Raw genomic sequence first — 19,239 nt, 5'->3', positions numbered from 1 at the left:
ATTAACTGTCCTTGTCTATTACTCTAATCGGCTCCATTCTGGAAAGCACCGTGAAAGAAATAGTTAATCACAAAGTATGGATTCATGCTTGCTCAAAATACTTGAGTGGCTGGTATGAAGTCCTGAATCAAAGAACGCCTCAGATTCGGGAGTCGACCCAACCAGTTCTAGAGTAGAGTCACGGGCAGCACGATTGGTAATCGGATTGGATCAACCAGGCCAGCTGCCCCTTTGCAGAATGCAGAGTCGATGGGGGACGAGCCGTCTCCTTCAGTCACACAGAGAAGCCCTAAGAGGGGACACAGCCGGCAGCAGGAGCGCTGGCGCCCCATCCAGTGTCTGTGGACTGAGTCCCCAGCACTTGTTACTGCGCCAGGAGCTGGAAGTGTCTTAAGGGTAAGTTGCAGGCCCTCTTATCAAAGAATGTGAAGTCCTCGTGGGGATACAAAGCTTTCCACGTGAGTGAGTTGTCAAAATACATGGACAGGAAGCAGTGCAAAGAGCCCCGTGACGTCAGTTCAGGTTCAAGGAGACAGATGTCATCACGAGCTGGAACCTGTTTCTAAAGTAGCTTTGTGCCCCCAAGTGTGTGGAGAACGGGAGCCCGAGAGATGGGGCAGGAAGGACGTGTGTTTAGCCCTGAGCCTCTCTCTAAGGCGACCTCCCAGCATGACATCACAGGACGTGGTGCAGAGGAGAATCACCCACTTTCAGGAAAGATCCAGACGCCAGGTCCCCACACCACAGAGCTGGGAGTAATTAGAAAAGGTGCAAAAGCGACTGAAAAGGTGTCTCTTATGACAGCAGAAGAGATTTAGTACCAACCACATAAAAGGCGAGATAAAGTTTATTGAGAGCGTTAAATTCATGGTGAGAACAAGAAAGGAGCTGGGACGAGAGCTCTGAACAAGCGAAGTGCAGCGGGGCGTCTGCACTCAGGGCTGGGAGAGGGGCACCAAAGCTCCCCTCGCCAGGTCGCAATATGAAGAGACCAGCGATTCCTAAAGAATTACACGGCGTGCCAAGAACCAGTGTCTTAAAGCATCTTAAATTTTCAGATGAACAACCCACGAACTTTGGTCTCGAGGACGTGCTGAGGGTCCGCTGTGGACAAGGTGTGACGGGTGTTGGCACAGGTGACAGGATGCACGCAGTACAGTGTTTTTAAAAACCCTCCTGCTACCATCTCAGCTGAATCGGTAATTCCTCTAAGTTACTAAAATTCCTCAGGGCCCAGTGTTCCCATTGATCGCAGACCCAGGAGTGTTCTCCAAAGCATCCTCTACGGTTGGGTTTATGGTGCAAATGCAAATACCCCAGGGAAACGAGAAAATAAAATGTGCTCAGCCAACAAACCAGGAGTGATGCTTAGCCCCGGCTTTTAGTCCTCAAAATGCTGAGGGAAGGTGGCACTTTGCTTCCCTGGCCCCTTTCTACCACAGTCATCGCCCTGCCTACCTCCTTCCCTGGAATTTGGGGGCTCTGACTGTAACAAGAGCTATAAAGGGCTTGAAATCCTCCGAGGAACTGTACGTAGTTAAGGAGAATATGAAGACACTCCTCCTCATCCTCCTCAACCTCGACCTTCACAGCCAGCGTCTGCAGACTGAGTGCTTCTCACCAGGTATCACTCTGACCGCCTCTTATGCCCCCTTTCCCACTTTTCAGAACCCCAGTAATTACACCGGTTCCCCCCAGATAACCCAGCATAATCTTCTCAGCTCCAAATCCTTAACCTAATCACATCAGCAAAATCCCTTTTGCCACGTAAAGTACCAACAACAGGTTCCAGGGATTAGGACAAGGGCATTTTTTTTTAAATTTCCCACTTATTTCTTTCTTTAACTTTTTATTTTATACTGGAGGATAGTTGATTAACAATGTTGTATTAGTTTCAGGTGTACAGCACAGTGAGGCAGTTACACATATATGTGTATCTATTCTTTTCCAAATTCTTTTCCCATTTAGGTTGTTACATAACATTGAGCAGAGTTCCAGGACAGGGGCATTTTGAAGGGACCTTATCCCCCTACCGCACCGGACCTCCTGCAACTTCATGTCCACGGGGAGCCTGCCGCCCAGCATCTCCAGGCCGACGCGGCCCAGCCCACGTTCCTCTAACCTGACGGCCCCAGAGGAGGCTTGTACCAGGGGAAGGCGGGCAATGTGCTTCCTCCTAGGGGCTGAAGGGAGGGTAGGGCTGCTGGTCTCCCTGTTACGAGCATCTCCCGCTTTAGGTGGGCAGAGGCCGCAGCAAGTTAAAGCCCAAACCCTGCATCATTACTCTGTATCAACTCCATTACTCAGCATACACAACACACAGGAATTTAACCTCAGGATTCTAATTAACGTTTGTGAATGAACCTCGCATGGATAATTCGTCACATAAAATATTTACTCCTTGAGGTTCTCCTGTTACTCTCATTGTCATCATGTGTAAATTACGTTGTTGCGGATTTCTTAGTAAATCGTTCATGGTCTAAGGGGCTGAGCCAAGGTGATTACCGTCAACCTACTTCATGGCCCTGAAGTTAAGCACTAGAGCAGTTGGTGTGTAACAACATTTAACTTTTACAATCATGTCAGCACCTGCTGTCTTATATTTCACAGTCAGCAAGTGAAGTTTTCCCAGAATGCAAAAATCATTATTTGGCTCCATAAGTCCATGTGTAGGACTAACAACGCATAAACAGTCTACGTTTTGAATGAAACGCTGAAATCGGGGTAGGGGGAATGAAGATCTCAGCTAAGGCAAAGGGCTCCACTGACCAGAAGCCTAGGTGCCTCCTCATCACATGAAAGCCACGCTGCACCAGCCACAGCTTCCACCCCACAAAGAGCCGGTTTGCAAGGGTGTGGAAGCCACGCTCGGAAATCAGGAGGGTCTAGATTGGAAAGCTGCCCCACCCATGGGGCCCCAGGCCATCCCCATGTTTGTCACCTCCTAAGAGTGACGAAGAAGCCGGCTCAAGTCCCTCCATCGGCAGAATGAAAGGGTAGGCAAGTGACGGGAGAAGGTCTTTCCAGAGCTCACTCTGGACCCTATTATCCTAACAGGTCAGTGAGAGGACGCACTTCTAGGCTTGATCTTTACAAAGTGGGCGCACATCCTGGAGGCTAAAACTCAAGGGGTCTAGTGAGCGTCTAACGAGGGTCTAAGAAGGACCCAGGCACCATCGCGTCCCCTGATACACGGAGCCGTTTGGGTCTCCACGGACTTGCTGTGTGTTCTGCCTCTGGCTCTCTTCCCCCTCCCTCCCTTTAGTGTCTGGGCCTCCCTGCTCCCTTGAATCTGGGTGGATCTCATTCATCCCTCTCTTCCCGACTAAGTGACTGGTCTCTGAATCTGTAAATTCGAATTCTTTTCCTTTCCCATATGGAAAGCTCTCCAGGCATAACTTATGGTTAATCCTTTCCTGTTTCTCCAAGTCTATTCTTTCACTTAAAAACACCTATTTCTGGACTATCTCCTTTTCCTGGGATAACTTTCCAGCATCTTCTAATAATACGTTACCAAGTAGATTTCACATCAACCTTGCTGGCTGTACCCCCAAAGAAGCATAACAGCATTCACTGAGATATCACTTGGGAAAATATTTGTGAATGGCTTCCAGAAATTAGCTAGAATAGGCTAGACTCTGCACTGGTAACAAACCCCAAATCTCAGTGATTCAGCAGAAGTCACTTCTCACCCACACAACACTGAGGAACTCAGGACACCTCTCCACGTGGCTACGCATTTCTCTCAACATGCAGACGCCTGTGTTGCTCCAACTAGGAAAAAAAGGACCTAGAAAACTCAGACAAGCTCTGAAGTGCCTCAAACTGGAAGACCCGAGGGTCCCATCTCCTGTGTTTCGTCGGCCAGAACCAGTCACAGGCTGGGAGTCTTCTCTTGTGCCCAGTAAGAAGAGAAAGCAAGGCCTTGGTGAGCACTGGCCATCCGCAGCCTTCTAGTGAAAAGGAAGCGGGGTGGTGGCCCCGACAGGAGGGAGCCCTGACGTCCCCCCATGCGTGACCTCAAGGTGCTTCTGTGTATGAGTGTGGCCATCTGAGCAGCCAAGAAGCCAGCACACAGTGGAGGACGTGGAGAGACAGGGAGCGCTCGGGCGGCAGAAGGGCTGTGAGCGGAGCGGGAAGTGAGACGTGAGCCCCAGGGCCAGGCGGGGTCAAAGGGCAGAGTCGGAGGAGAGTGAAGGGCCAGGAGAGCAGGACCTTAACATAAAGACATTCAAGTTCGGGTGTTAGAGGCTGGGAGTGTTCAGCCTCCGAATACCATCTACTGACTTAACACTCATTGACTCTGGTTAATTTAACTTTTACCCGCCCTGTCCTGTGGTTTCCAGCCGTGCAGGCACCGCCCTGTATTCCCTGGGATGCTGGAAGGGCAAGGGCCACACAGATGATATTTTCAGAAATGAGAGTCTGCTCTTCTCTAGACCTTTGACACAGAGCCATTCCTCGGGGAGCAGGTAGGGGGTCCCAGACGGAGGACTCAGCTGAGGATTACAGGGGGCCGGGGGCCGCACTTCCCAGCGCTCGCAGGGGCGGGGGGAGTCCCCCTTGCGGTCTCTGGGGATCTGACCACCCAGCTCACTGTGCCCCTGCGCAGAGCACACCTCTGTTCTCTGCAGGCGTCGAAGGATAACCAGGAGGTTCTTAGGACAGCGTCCCGGTCGCCAGGGAATAGGACGAGGCAGGGGGGAGGACGGCCCAGTGAATACGTCACCATGTGGTCCTCCTTCCGACACGTCAACACCACTAAGTGTGTCAAAACCTAGACGCCCTCCCACCTGCCCGTGCATGTGCAGTAAAGGTAGGAATTTCCCCGTCAGCCTGAAGGACTCGTGCCTCTTGGCAGGAGCCCTGAGAACTGAGACGGCTGCACTAGATGGAACACCTCTAGGGAGGGTGTCAGGAACCGCAGGGTGCCCTTAGACCAGCCCATGGACCACTCCTTCTGGCCCGTGCGGCCACCCCGAGTCAATCAACTACGGCCACTGGAGCAGTGGATTTGCCCATATAACAAAGCAATAATTACAAAAATAGCCAAAAAAATATTAAGAACTCAGCTGCTACTAAGAAGGCGGCTATGTGTGTGGTGGGTTCTGAAGCTGGACGCTCTCAACCTTGGCGCCCCAGCAAAGTGAGGCTCCAGACTGTAATGTGCCAGGCAGCCTGCAAGGAGATTAACTGCCACACAGAGAGCGCGGTCCCTGCCCTCAGGGGGTTCTGCACCTCTGATTTCACCAAGCGAATAATTCTCTATGTATTAATGAGATGAGATGGCTATCAATTCACATTCATCCACATTCCTAACTGGTAAATGTACCAACAGCTTGCTTATTAAAATAATCTGTCTCTATCTGTGTCGGGATGCATTAAAAGTATAATTAATCTCCCCAGTATTATTTCTCAGAATTTGTCCTAAGAAAGGACATATCATTTCTACCAAGACACAATTTCTTGCTCCCTAAATGCCCCTCCCTATTCTTCTATGTGGATTCATTCTCCAAGGCCCAGATCAAATCCCATCTCTTCTCTGAAGCCTTCTCAGACCAGCCCAGGTGGTCTTCTCTCTGAACTCTGATAACATGACATCTTGGGTAATTTACTAGTCCTCTTTTCCTGTGATTATATCTTACCACGTCTATGGGAGTATAAAATTCTTCATGTCAAAAGGCATCAGATAGGGCTTCCCTGGTGGCACAGTGGTTGAGAGTCCGCCTGCCGATGCGGGGGACACGGGTTCGAGCCCTGGTCTGGGAAGATCCCACATGCCGTGGAGCAATTAGGCCCGTGAGCCACAACTACTGAGCCTGCGCGTCTGGAGCCTGTGCTCCGCAACAAGAGAGCCCGCGATAGTGAGAGGCCCATGCACCGCGATGAAGAGTGGCCCCCACTTGCCGCAACTAGAGAAAGCCCTCGCACAGAAATGAAGACCCAACTCAGCCATAAATAAATAAATAAAAATTTAAAAAGGAGATAAAAAAAAAAAAGGGCTCCTGCTTTAAAAAAAAAAAAAAAAAAAAGGCATCAGATATATCCATCCATAGTACCTAGCTTAATATCTTATCAAGAGTGGTTGTTATAGGCTGAATATTAGTGTCCCCACCCCCCTCCGAATCCGTATGTCAAAGCCCTAACCCCTAATGTGATAGTATTAGGAGAGATAATTAGGTTTAGGTGAGGTCATGAGGGTGGCATCCCCATGATGGGATTAGTGCCCTTATAAGAAGGGAGCAAAAGCTTCTGTTCCACAACTCCCTCTACCCACCCACCCCCGACAACCTCACCCCAGAGCCATGTGAGCACTCAGCAAGAAGGCAGCCGCCTGCAGGCCAGGAAGAGGGTCCTCACCAGAACCCAGCCATGCTGGCACCTGATCAACTTCCAGCCTCTCAAACAGTGAGAAATAAACTCCTGTTGCTTAACCACAGTCTATGGTATTTTGTTACAGCAGCCCGAGCAGACTAGGGCAGTAGTGCTCAAAAAGTAGTTCACTGTTAGATTCATTCAGAGGACTCTAGGGCCATTTGCAATTGTATAATATTATTAGCAATGACAGCATGGAGCTAGAAAGACTGTAGTTCAGTCTTAGCTCCCAATTTACCAGCTGTGTGACCTTGGGCAGCTTAGCTCCTTTATTCTGTATCTATAGAAAGGAAATGATTATGTCTATTTAAAGGGTACTTTGGAAGGTTACAAAGATACTAGCATTTTTGAAGATGCTAACAGCTACCTACTCAATATTTATCCTCTCCTTTCCTACTGGCAAAACCCCACTTTTGCTCAATATAACTAGACACTCGGTTGGAATACTTCATAGACTCAGCTCTAGCCAACAAGACACGGGCAGAGGTTTGCTGGGTGTTTCTGATTTTTTTTTTTTCCTGAAATAGACACTTCTCATTTCTTCTTCCTCTGTCTTTCCTTTCTCCTTGCCTCTTCCTCCTTCTCTTTGTCTTGTCGTCTTCTCTTCCTGCCTCGGATATAGGTGTGAGATCGGAGAAAGTGCAGCTACTTCATAACCATGAGAGCTATGGGGGCCCAGGGCAGGCTGCCGCAAAATCTGCCTCCACGGCATGTTGATTATTTCAAATTGAAGTTACTTGAAAAGCAGCCAGTACAAGAGAGGCAGTTTGACCTGCCTTTGTCCCCCCTGAGACCAGGAAATAAATCTGCCTGTGAAGGTGTCTCCCTGTACCAGGAGGCTAAGAGCCATCCCTGTCACCAGAGACAGGGACTTCAGGGCCGAGAGGCCTGTATAAACAAACCTTGTTACTCTTTACTAATCACCACCCAAGCCCAAACATTGCTTCAAATCCTTACTAATTAAGCACCCAAACCTAAGCTGCTTTGGCCCATCAACGCCGCACCGATGTACTGTCTCTTTATGTAAAAAGACATAAAAGCTGCCTGTTGTTGGTTTGTCTCCAGGCATCATGCTCATGACCGCCCACGAGTACCAAATTAAATGGGTTTTTCTCCTGTGCATCTGTCTCACGTCCATTGAATTCTTAAGAAGAATTTAGGAGGGTAGAGAAAATTTTTTTTCTCACCAACAGAGGAAAGTTATCATTAATTGAGCGAGTGTTGCTGAGAGCCTGGTGGGCACAGGGCATGGTTCTTGGGGCCTCGGGGAGCCCAGGAGACAAACATGGGGCTGAGGTTCTGGAGGTGAGAGGAAGCAATAAACAAACGTAATTCATGAGTCAGAAAGTATGCCAGATCCAGATAAATGCCGTGGGGGAGAGAGCAGGGGACAAAGCTTGGACGTGGGGTGGGGGGAGGTATCAACCATCAGCAGCGTGATGAGGGGGGACCTCCAGGAGCAAACTCTTACTTGGTTAATCTGTGCGCCTTTCCATTGCACGGAGCCCAAGGAAACACCTACCTTGGACCACCATGAAGGTTTTCAGCACAGTGCCTGCAGGTGCCACACCTGGAAAGCAGGTGCTTAATAAATGTCTGGTTGTGGTGGTCTTTAATATCGTCAACACTGCTGTTCCAGAAAAGCAGCACTGTGGTTCAGCAAAGGAAAATCACTTCGTAAAAATGTGAGGGGTCTGAGATTTTGCCCTTCTTGGAAGCAGTAAGCTAACCTGTCACTCTCTCCTGGAAGCTGGCAGAAGACACAAGGCTCCCGGGTCAGAGACAAAGGGCTTCACTGCTCACGGCAACAGCCAGCGCTTCGTGTTCTCCTCAGTTCCCCAGAACCCCACGCCTCTCGCAGGCGACGCGGCAGGCCTAAGATAAATGCCTGCGTGTAGCGTGGTTGCGTTACAGGAAAGAAACCCAGGGCCCAGCGCTTTTTGAAAAGGAGTAAACACCTCAACAAGCAGCAAACAAGCCAGTTCCCACCCCTGGGGAGCACACGGTGGCACCTCCAGAAATGGAACCAGACAAGCCTTGCAGCCCCACACACTCGGCAGGACTGTGCAGGGACTCTGGGCCAACCACCTCCCCTGGCACTCTCTCAAATGTAAATTACGTTAATATTATCACATTAGATATTCTAGAAACCGCTAGATACCGAGCCATATCCAGCCAAACCGCAATTATGGGATTTGTTTATGGAACTAAGCTTGGAAATGTTAAGATATTGGCAAAAGATTTACACGTCTTCAAGGCGCTGTCAGAGTCATCACCGATCACCTTCCCGCTCACTGACGCCGAGGACCCAGCCCCACTCCTGACTGTGAATTATCTGCACCGTCGCTAACTTGTATGGTGGCCAAATGCTTGCCTTTCAGAAAAGACAGAGGCGCTTTTGCTGATTCAGGACATACTAACCGCTCATGAGGTGCAACTTGCTCCCAGTTGTTTATTAAGATTTCTGAGAAAAGGACGTGGTGCCAAAGGCTTTCACAGCCAGTATAAAAACATCAGTGAGGCTCAGAAATAAAACACACTGTCAGCCTTCAAACCTAGAGCCAAGCCCAAAAGAGTTCACAGTGCTGAATCATAAGATAAATCCTGTGATATTTTTCTAATATTTGGCCCCATTAAAACATACAGTATTTTCAAGAAATATTTCCTAAGCCCTATGGAAAAGGCTGAATGGTTCCCAGAAGCGGGGATAAATGAGCTGGGATAAAGCATTGTCTTCCATTCTTGGACATACTTTGTACATGAAAAATAAATTATCTTATGAATAATCGGCCCATATAAATATGTAAAAAGTGTATGGCGACATACAAAATTTTTTCAAAAGCATTTGGAGCAAGATTTAAAGAAATACTATCACGGAAGTAAAGTAGTGGGTGAGTAGAACACACAACAAAGGAACGGGCGCTGGCTAGGAAGCCGGAGGCCACAGGACAGGCAGTGGGGGAGATGGCCCCCAGAGGCAGGAGCTGAGGCTTTCAGTCTGCAGGCAGGTAGCTGGGGAGGAAACATCGGAGCAGCGGGAGCCCCACCACCGCAAGCTGCGCTGGGACTCTCCACCTTCAGGGAGAGCCTCGCTCCTCTTCCAAAGGGCTTCCGTCTGACTAGGTTGCCCACCGAGCTTCGTCTCCCCTTTGATTAACTCAGGGCTAACTAGTCGAAGACTGTAACACATGTGCAAGGGCCCTTCACAGCAGCACCGAATGAATAACTGGAAGAAGGTATGAGACTTCTACAAGCAGCTGCCACCTCCCGTGTAGCCCACACTCACTGAAAATACACCGGAGCACCTGAAGGTGTCGCTCAGCCCAGCCACGCTGACACATCACACCCTCGTCCCAGCGTGGAAGACACAGGCTCAAATCCCAGCTCTGCACTACACCTGTGAATTTGGGAGGTACTTGGGTTCAGTCCCTTTGTCCCTAAGCTGTTGAGATGACATAAGTCTTTCTGGGTTGTCTGTGAGGATTAGAGCTATTTTATGAAAGTCCTCAGCTCAGTGTATGGTAACACAGGAAGGGCCCCAAAGCATCATTAATATCATGTGTGTGCGCTCCTGGGCACATCTGCCTGTGTTTCTGAAAAAGTATCTCCCTTAACTTCTAACTAGGTTTTCCTCCATCATCCGAGATAACTCTTTGACCTCCAAGAATTAGCATGCCTAGAGCACTTCGTACAGATGCTTAAACCTTGACAAGAAAGCCTTCCAGATACATTTCCCTGACACTCACATTATACCCGTGTTCTGCGATCCATCCGGTACCTGATCCGCTGAATAAAGTTCTCTCCATTTAGTTTTTGCTGAGAGTTGCATCCCTAATTCATCCCCTACCTCCAAAGAGAAATTCAGCTCTTGCAGCCTTTCACTTATAGGGCCCGAACGGAACATTCCTGGCAAATTGGGAGTTCTTCTAAGATTCACCCTAAAATCAGGATATGTTTGCCTGAGCAAGCAACTTACCAGAATGGGATATTTGTATCCACTGCTTCCTTTGCTACTTTTGGAAAGAATGATTCTCAATGTAAAATTTAAAAGTTATGCCACGTATTAATGGTGACCCTGTTCTCTGAACAAAAATCTATGTTCACAGTTGGACGACAATTTGTATTTTTGTACTTTTTACATTAAAATTTGTTAAATGTATGAAATTAAATCATAATCATTTAAAAATAAAATAGAATGAAATCACTAACTGAAAACTTTAGGATTTCACAAGCTGCTTTTAACAAAACACAACATATTTATACAGGAGCTGTCTGATAGTTTCAACATACAAATTGCTTCAAATATAACAGATAACAGCAGAGAAGCAAACTCGGCACAGATATAAAAGTTGAATGTTCTATAGAGAACTATAGGACATAATCTATGGCCTCAAGGAACTTAATAGGACAAATATACAAATGAAACAGTTAAATGAGGAGGAAAAAAATGTTTAAAAAGAGGAAGGATGGAAAGATGTCAGGGCTGTGTAATTGGCCTAGTCACTAGTTACTGAAGTATTAATCGTAATGTCGATTGGGTCTTTTCGGTTCCAGAATTTCTTCTTAATGTACTACGGAAATACTTTTTTCATGGAAACTTTACAAGGATAACAAGACCTTTAGTGATAAAAAAATGTCATACTATTGACTATTCCATCCAAAATACGGGCAGCACTTATGTTTTAGTATTTATGTAAGTACCTTTCTAATATTTCTCAGCTAATAACACTTAGATTTATTTTTTAAACATTGTACCCAGTGTAAAAGCCCAAAACAGAAAGCCTTTAAAACAGAGGAGAAAATCTTTACAACCTTGGGATAGGCCAAAATTTCTTAGGATACAAAAAGTACTAACCATGAAAGAAAAAAAAAAAAAAATTAAGTGATGTAATTCAATCTTAAACTTCTGCTTTTTAAAAGACACCATTCTGGGACTTCCCTGGTGGTGCAGTGGTTGAGACTCCATGCTTCCAATGCAGTTGGATCCCTGGTCAGGGAACTAAGATCCCACATGCCGCACAGAGTGGCCAAAAAAAAAAAAAATTAAATAAATAAACAAATAAAAGATACTATTCCTTCTTAAGGAAATAAAAAGACAAGATTCAGAATGGAGGAAATATTCTGGTAAAGGACTTGTATCCAGAATATACAGAAAACTCCAACAGCTCAATAATAAAAAGAGAAGCAACCCAATTTTTCAAAATGGTAAAGACTTAAACAGACATCTTACCAAAACTAAAGATACAAGACGGCTAATATAAGAATAGCTCACTCATCATCAAGAATATGCAATTAAAGCCACAGTGAGATACCACTGCCGTGCACTACAATGACTAAAATTTTTAAAAATCTAGTGCTGGTGAGGATGTGGAGCAACCCTACCTGCATGCACTGCTGGTGGGAGTAGACAGTGGTACAACCACTTTGGAAAACTATTTGGCAGTTTCTTATAAAGTTAAACATACATTTACCGTATAGTCCCAACAATTCTATTTCTTGGTAATGACTCAAAAGAAAGGAAAACATGTCCAGAAAAAGACTTGCAGGGCTTCCCTGGTGGCACAGTGGTTAAGAATCTGCCTGCCAGCGCAGGGGACACAGGTTCGAGCCCTGGTCCGGGAAGATCCCGCATGCCACAGAGCAACTAAGCCCGCATGCCACAGAGCAACTAAGCCCGCGTGCCACAACTACTGAGCCTGTGCTCTAAAGCCCACGAGCCACAACTACTGAGCCCAGGTGCCACAACTACTGAAGCCTGCGCACCTAGAGCCCGTGCTCCGCAACAAGAGAAGCCACCGCAATGAGAAGCCCACGCGCCACAACAAAGAGTAGCCCCCATTCGCCACAATAGAGAAAGCCCACGTGCAGCAACAAAGACCGAATGCAGCCAAAAATAAATAAATAAAATAAATTAATTTTTAAAAATAATTTTAAAAAAAGACTTGTATATGAATGTTCATAGTAGTTTTATTCATCATAGCCCCAAACTGATAACCCAAATGTCCACTAACATGTGAATGGATAAACAAATTGTATTTTCATACAATGGCATACCACTCAGTGATCAGAAACAAAAGAATATATTTCTGATACATGCAACAGAGATGAGTCTTGCAGGCCTCGTGAAGGAAAGTCATACACAAGAGAGTACATACTATGTGATTCGATTTATATGAAGCTTTAGAATTGGACAAACTAAGCTACTGTGATAAAAGTCTCAACAGTTGCTTATGGGTGGGCTGAAAAGAAACATGAGGAAACTTTCTGGAGTAATAGAAACATTTTAGATGTTGATAGGGTGGTGTCAAAATCTCTCAAACTTACACTTAAAAATCTGTGTATTTTATTATGTACACATTATACTTTTAATAAAATAAAAATTGCTGTAGCATTTTGGTATTTTGAAGGTTTGGTTAATGATCTTTAACTTGCCCACAACTTAACTTAAAATTAAAAAATCACACAGAAAATACATTTACAAGCCCCAAATAAGTTACTTTATTGGTATTTATAGATTGCTTTCCTGTCCTCCTAAATGCATTCTTTTGTTCTGGCTGCTAGTCATAGAAGTAGAAAAATTTATTAATGTCAAGTTTATGGGGAGGCCAAGTCTATATTAATATGATGCATCAATTATTCATAGATCACATATTATATACAATGTGGCTACGTATAATTTCTCCTTATGAAATGATGTCAGTCGGACATGTCATTTCTATAATAGTGCACATGATTTCCTTTAATTTATATAAAGCTGTGAGTAGACAACCATGCTGCATGCATAGCAAGTAAGCGTGTAACCAACCAAGTGTGCAAGAAAGGTGATAATATATATAGACTAGTCCTTCTGCCTTGCGGTAATTAGGCACAAGTGAAAATTCACTCTAGTGTTTACTTAAATTTTTCTCTTACACTTTCAGTTTCTCAGAATGCAGAGTCTACAACATCATCAACTTTCCCTGACAAACCATACCTTCAATCACTGCCTAAAAGGCAGAGAGAAACTTGCCTCTCACACACATTGGACGACCTCGAATCCCGCCCTCACACATGGGCAGTACTACTGTGACGTGTTAAATGTGAGGAGGTGTTAAACTGCATTATTTTTGCAAGTACTAGTATTAATGTGAATCATGAGCTCTATGTACTCGGGAGAGTATATTATTCTTTCAGTGTGGATTACATATGCTAAAATTTTACTGAGAATTTTTATGTCTTTGCATGCATAGTGGGCCTGGGATTTTCCTCTGGTAGAAGTTAGTATTTTTCCTGATCATGTTTCAGGGTCTGAAGTAAAAGAAAAATGAATTTCACCAAATCTTCTCAGGCTACAGATGTAATAAGGTGACATTATCATTAATATCCAGAATTATCAAACCCATGGCCCCTACCAATATAACTTCCTCCATCAAAGTCTTTCAGTTATTTCTGGGAGTCTTCAGGGAGTAACCGTGCATTCTAAGGAGCAAGTCTCTGAGTGCCTCACTCACATCTGCTTAGAGAAGAGCCACCGGAGGATGACCCCCCCCACTAGGAACACGGCTTCCAGCCTCTTCCACGAGAATTCTGCAGACCTTCCCCCAGCACCTCCCACACTGCACATTCATCCAGGTGCTCCTCACAGAACTGGGGAGAATGTCCTTTCCCCACTGAGCTGGTGTCCTTCCTCACCCGGGGCCAAACTACTCACCTCGCAGAGCCCCCTATGATGGCAGCCCCTCAGCTTCAGGGGGCAGCCCCTCCTTCCACAAGGGCTCCATAAGACAAAGTGAGCCGGTTTCTGGACCTGACCCCCACACGGTGGCCTGTATCTACTAAAGAAGAGAGACGCTTAGTCTTTACAGAGGCTCCAGCACATGAGACAGCAGGAGTAGGAGTTCTCAGCTGGGAGTTCCACCAAACTCCCTGGTCCACGGAATTCTGTGTAAGGTGAGATCATGGACTTTTGGTCACTGTGATCTTTCTTTTGACCAAGAAGGGAGACAGTCAAATGTCCCTTTAGGTAGGAATCGAACCTCAGCTGCGAGGCCCAGCGCACATCCCCCTTGGCCAGGGCAGTTAGTTCACCCTCCTCCTCACGCCCTCATCCCGAGGCACAGCCGGGAGTCAGCTGGGCAGGTGAGACCTCTCATGCTCCTTGGCCTGACGGCCGATGTCCTTCCTGTGGAAGATAAAGTAGAACAGGAACCTGGCACCATGGGTGTCATACCAGCTCGTGACCTGCTGGCTTCCAGGAAGAGCCTGTCTGTGGCCAAATGTCCAGGCGTCATCAACTCATGCGAACGTTAACACGCCCTTGAAGAGGGGACCCGGCCACGGTGGGCCACGTGTACACAGAAAGAAGCTCTGTGGGCTAAGCTCTCCAGAAGTGCCAGGCCTGGACCTGGGTCCGTCAACGCCTTCCTGCCCTGGCCCCACTGGGCAGGCACGGTGGAAGTGGGGCCCTGGGTGCTGCTCTTCCCGGCTCCCGGGCCTGCCGAGTTCAGCCACGGGTCCTGTAGCTCCACGGCCTCCTGTGTCCTCCCGCCTTGGGTGGTAGTAGCTTCTGGCCCCGCCTTGGGTGGCAGTAGCTTCCGGCCCCGCCTTGGGTGGCAGTAGCTTCCGGCCCCGCCTTGGGTGGCAGTAGCTTCCGGCCCCGCCTTGGGTGGCAGTAGCTTCCAGCCGCCACTAATCTCTGGGGAGCCTTCACGGCATCCTCGTTCCCTAGGTAACGAACTCATCCCACTACGTCCCCTGCGATGTAAATACTTGAGATGGTATCTCGGTTGGAAAATGCATTTCTCGAAGTGGTTTCCTGGTTACACCTTCCCCCACTCCTTTGTGGTGAGGTAAAAAATGACGTGTGTAATTACCAGCTCTTCTGAAATATTTTAAGCGATTGTTTTGATGATAATTAAATATTTGACCTAGAAAAGCTTTCCAGTGAATTTGTCAGATCTGTATTCTTATTTGTTATTCTTGTAACTTTTCTTATTTTGCTTGTGTTGCTAATTCATGAATATCTGCATTTCCTATCACATCAATTTTAAAAGATTTTATTTCTTATGATGCCACCTACTTATCATATTAATTAGCCCACTGATGAGAACAACACTCTTCCTTTTTTGTATTAACTATTAGGCTCCTTCCTTATTCATAATTTTATTCATTTGCTCTTTTATTATTTAGTTTCATAAAACCATATCAATTTCATTAATTTTTTTCTAAAATAAGTGGATTTCGTTCATCAGTTCTGTTTATTTCTTGCTGTTCACTTCTGCTCTTATTTCTTAACCTGATTTAATTTTCTTTGTTTTTACTTTTTAACAAATGCAAGTATTTGAGATAACATATTTTTCTAAGTACTATTTTGGTGGCATTCCTTTAATGTTGACATGTGATATTTATATTTTTATGATATTAAATACTCTATTATTGTATTTTTGATCTCTTACATGATATTGTTTGAATTTTTGTTGCTGTTGTTCCATAGAATGGAGTACCCTTAAATTTCATCATTATGCATTCCTAATCCTTCTTCACATAATGAACTTTGCCTTTTGTTAATGTTTTAATCCACCCTCCTTCTCAGATGTTTAATCTGTTCAAGTGTCTGCGGAATCTTGGCTGCAGAGATTGCTTGGCAAATGTTCGAGCACGTTAGAAATATTCTCTCAACAGGCAGAGGGAAGAGTCCATTTGGTCAGGCACTGCACTCCTCAACTCTGTCTTAGAAACAATATCAAAAGTTACTGTCATTTGACTACTTCAGTTTTTTCTACCTTCTTCTTGTTCTTAGACCTTCATGTCTTCACCCTTTTTGTTTTACTTTACTTGATGATTGTGTCCTTGGAGCTCACTGGGGTCCACTCAGTAATGAACCTCTTTGAAACGCCCCTGTTTTCAGGTCGTTTTTAACCCAATGTCCATTGTTATTCTCCTAGGTATGTTTCATTCCTCCTCTCATTACATGTTTATTTAACAACTATCACATGCCAGGTGCTGTTCTAGGCACTGGAGATAAAGCAGTAAACAAGGCAAACTCCCTTCCATCACAGAGCTGACATTTCAGAGGGGCAGCTGGACCACCCAGCATGTCCACAAGTGTAAAGTGCTCAAGGAAGAACAAACTAGCGTGGGGGGTTTACCCGTTACAGGGACATCAGGAGAGCTCTGGGACAGGAGGGCCTTTGAGAAAAGGTCTGAATGAAGGAAAGGCTTGCACAGCTGGTCTGAGTCTCCTCTGGAATCTGTCCTTCGGCCAAACCCCTTCGCTGGCTTTTCTTGGCCGGTCTGTTCCTCTTCTGCTGCATCACCACCATCTGTGGTTTACTTGCCAGGTGACTTCCACGTTGCCCACCCACCCCTTTCTCTGAACATCATGTCCGCCCTTCACCTCCTGTGGCATCTTCAGAGTCTCTCTGGGATGTAGAGCACCACGCCTACTTTCAATAGCATCGCCTGTACACATTTGCGGTTAGTGTTTCTTCTCAATAAGTTAGTATTTCTTTCCCAAGGGACAGTTGGCATGAGCTCCTCAAGTGTATCACATTCAGGGCAGCGCTGCAAAGCCAACCACTGAGTTTCCCACCCTGGAGCTTGCCCTTAGCAGCTACAATAGTTGCTACACTCCTTGCTGCATCCCACCCTTGCTTTCCCTCTTCCCTTCCCTTCCTAGACAATGCAGCCAAAAAAGCATTAGGTGAGGCCGAGGGAAGCACACAGCTTCCCGGGGGGAGGGGACGGGGAGGAGGGGAACCCCAGAGGCTCAGAGTGTGTGCTGGAGCTCAGACAGACGGAGACCGAGGTGGGTGGAGGGCACAGGGTGTCAGGGCCCCAGGGCTGGGGGGTGTCTGCAGAGGTGGCTTGTGGCTCAGAGGGTTGGAGCCTGAGCAGGGAGAAGGCTTCCATGCTGGGGGGTGTGGGGTGGTGATGGAAGAGTGGTTACGCACACGGAGAACGCCCAAATAGGTAAAGATGTTCAGGATAAGGAAGGACGGATTTCTCATCGTCAGAGAAGAGAGTTACAGATGTGGAAAGGAAGAAAACTAGAATAAACCCTGTGGTGTTGGAGTAGAATTGGATGTGCCAGTGCAAACTGTAGATAGAAAGACAGGCAAACACACAACTAAATACAGGTATAAACGTGCGTGTGTTTCCATGCACGGATCCTGTGCTCTGCCCTCCGAGAGAGCCTCGGAGCAGTGCTTCCCCAACAGCAATGAACACACCTCGTGCCCAGCACTTGGTTTCTAAAGGCACCGTTCCCCACGAAAAGGAGCGGGCACTGAAGGCGGGAAACGGTTAACCCTACGGCTGGAGCAGGAAGAGCACAGGGTACGCCTGGAACATCTTGCCATGTTAGAAAGCAGGTGCTCAAAGAAGGATGATGGGAGATTATCAGGAGGACACGGAGGGAGACAGAAGGGCCCCCCGGCCAGATACAGGACAACACGGGCATCAGGATAAATGGTAAGAATGAATTGTAGCTCCTTGAATAAAATGGGAAATCCTTACGTCAGACTCACCTAGTAAAATATGTGAATAAATTGAAGTTTGGTGAGGAAGGGGTTATTTGATTAATCTAACACATCAAAAGAAAAGAGCAGCTTTCCCAGGAGAAGACTGGCAGACACGACCTCCATCGTCAAGCAACGCAAGGGAACGCCAGCAGCAACGGGGCGGGCTGAAATCGAAGGCCACCCGATCAGGTGCAGAGAGAACACAACACCACCCCACGGGTTCCTGCCAAAACCGGGCATCGGAGTCTAATCGGGATGAACATCAGTCAACCCCACATTGAGGACTATTCTGCAAAATAACTGGCCTGTGATCTTCCAAAGTGTTAAGGTCACTAAAAGCAAAGAAAGACTGAAATATTAGCCCCGTTTGAAGGAGACTAAAGACACATGACAACACCTGCAACATGTGATTCTGGACTGGATTGTTTTCCCATAAAGGGCATTGTTGGGACAATGGAGCAGTAATAACATGTAGACATTAATTTCCTCGTTTTGAGGATTGCATTATACAAGAAACACACTCCAAAGTATTCAGGGGTGATGTTCACATGAAATACATTTCATGCTTTCAATATTCTACCTGGGTAGATCATTCATACACAGTTCACGGTCATATAAAAATGAGGCTATTAGAAAAGCATTCTTTTTTTTAAAAAAACATTTATTTATTTATTTATTTCCTTGGCTACGCCGGGTCTTAGTTGTGGCTCACAGGATCTTCATCGCGGCATGCAGGATCTTTAGTTGCAGCATGCGGGCTCGTAGTTGCAGCACGTGAGATCTAGTTCCCTGACCAGGGATGGGAATCCGGGTCCCCTGCATTGGGAGCCCAGAGTCTTAACCACTGGACCATCAGGGAAGTTCCAGAAAAGCATTCTTAATTAGTGCATCCCTCATGTGGCAGGATTGGGGCTAATGAGGTAACAACTGCTAAATACTCCCCTCTTGTTTCAATCCTTTCCTCTCTCTTTGTTACCTGACCCCTGACATGGTCAGGGACAAACTTTTTCATGGCCACAGAAGTCAATGTTTTTTCCTGCACAGGCCTAAGATATATATTTGCAAGAAAAGGAATTAAAATGTTTTCTCAGTATTGAACACAAAAAACAAACCAAAAGGTAAGTAGTGTCCTTCTGAATATTAAGGTTTTGGAATTGAACATACGTTGCCAACTTCTGAAGAAAAATCGACTTACTCCATTTCACATTATGCACGTTGTAAGGGAAGATACTCCGAATGCTGGAAAGTGGCTACCATCCTCAGATGACGAATGATCTAACGTTATAATTTAATGCACTAAATGTTTTGAACATAACCGATGTTGTCTTTATGTGTACAAGGTGTACTGAATACCTACTTCTCT

General features: G+C 46.2%; 1 protein-coding gene and 1 long non-coding RNA gene across 44 annotated transcripts in view; one reads left to right on the top strand and one right to left on the bottom strand.

The window, feature by feature from the left end:
- The window catches only part of FBXO15 (F-box protein 15), a 585,398-nt gene that overhangs the window by 479,308 nt on the left and 86,851 nt on the right, over positions 1-19,239 (bottom strand). The gene's annotated exons all lie outside the window — the stretch shown is intronic.
- Positions 4,496-8,915, top strand: LOC309611203. The gene is made up of 2 exons (XR_014234390.1): positions 4,496-5,682; positions 6,034-8,915. It is a non-coding gene; the product is annotated as an uncharacterized lncRNA (long non-coding RNA).

This window comes from Balaenoptera borealis, assembly GCF_965194805.1.
Source record: "Balaenoptera borealis genome assembly, chromosome: 14".
NCBI lineage: Eukaryota > Metazoa > Chordata > Mammalia > Artiodactyla > Balaenopteridae > Balaenoptera > Balaenoptera borealis.
The sequence above is the reverse complement of the archived record's forward strand: the minus strand, read 5'-3'. Positions and strand labels throughout refer to the sequence as shown.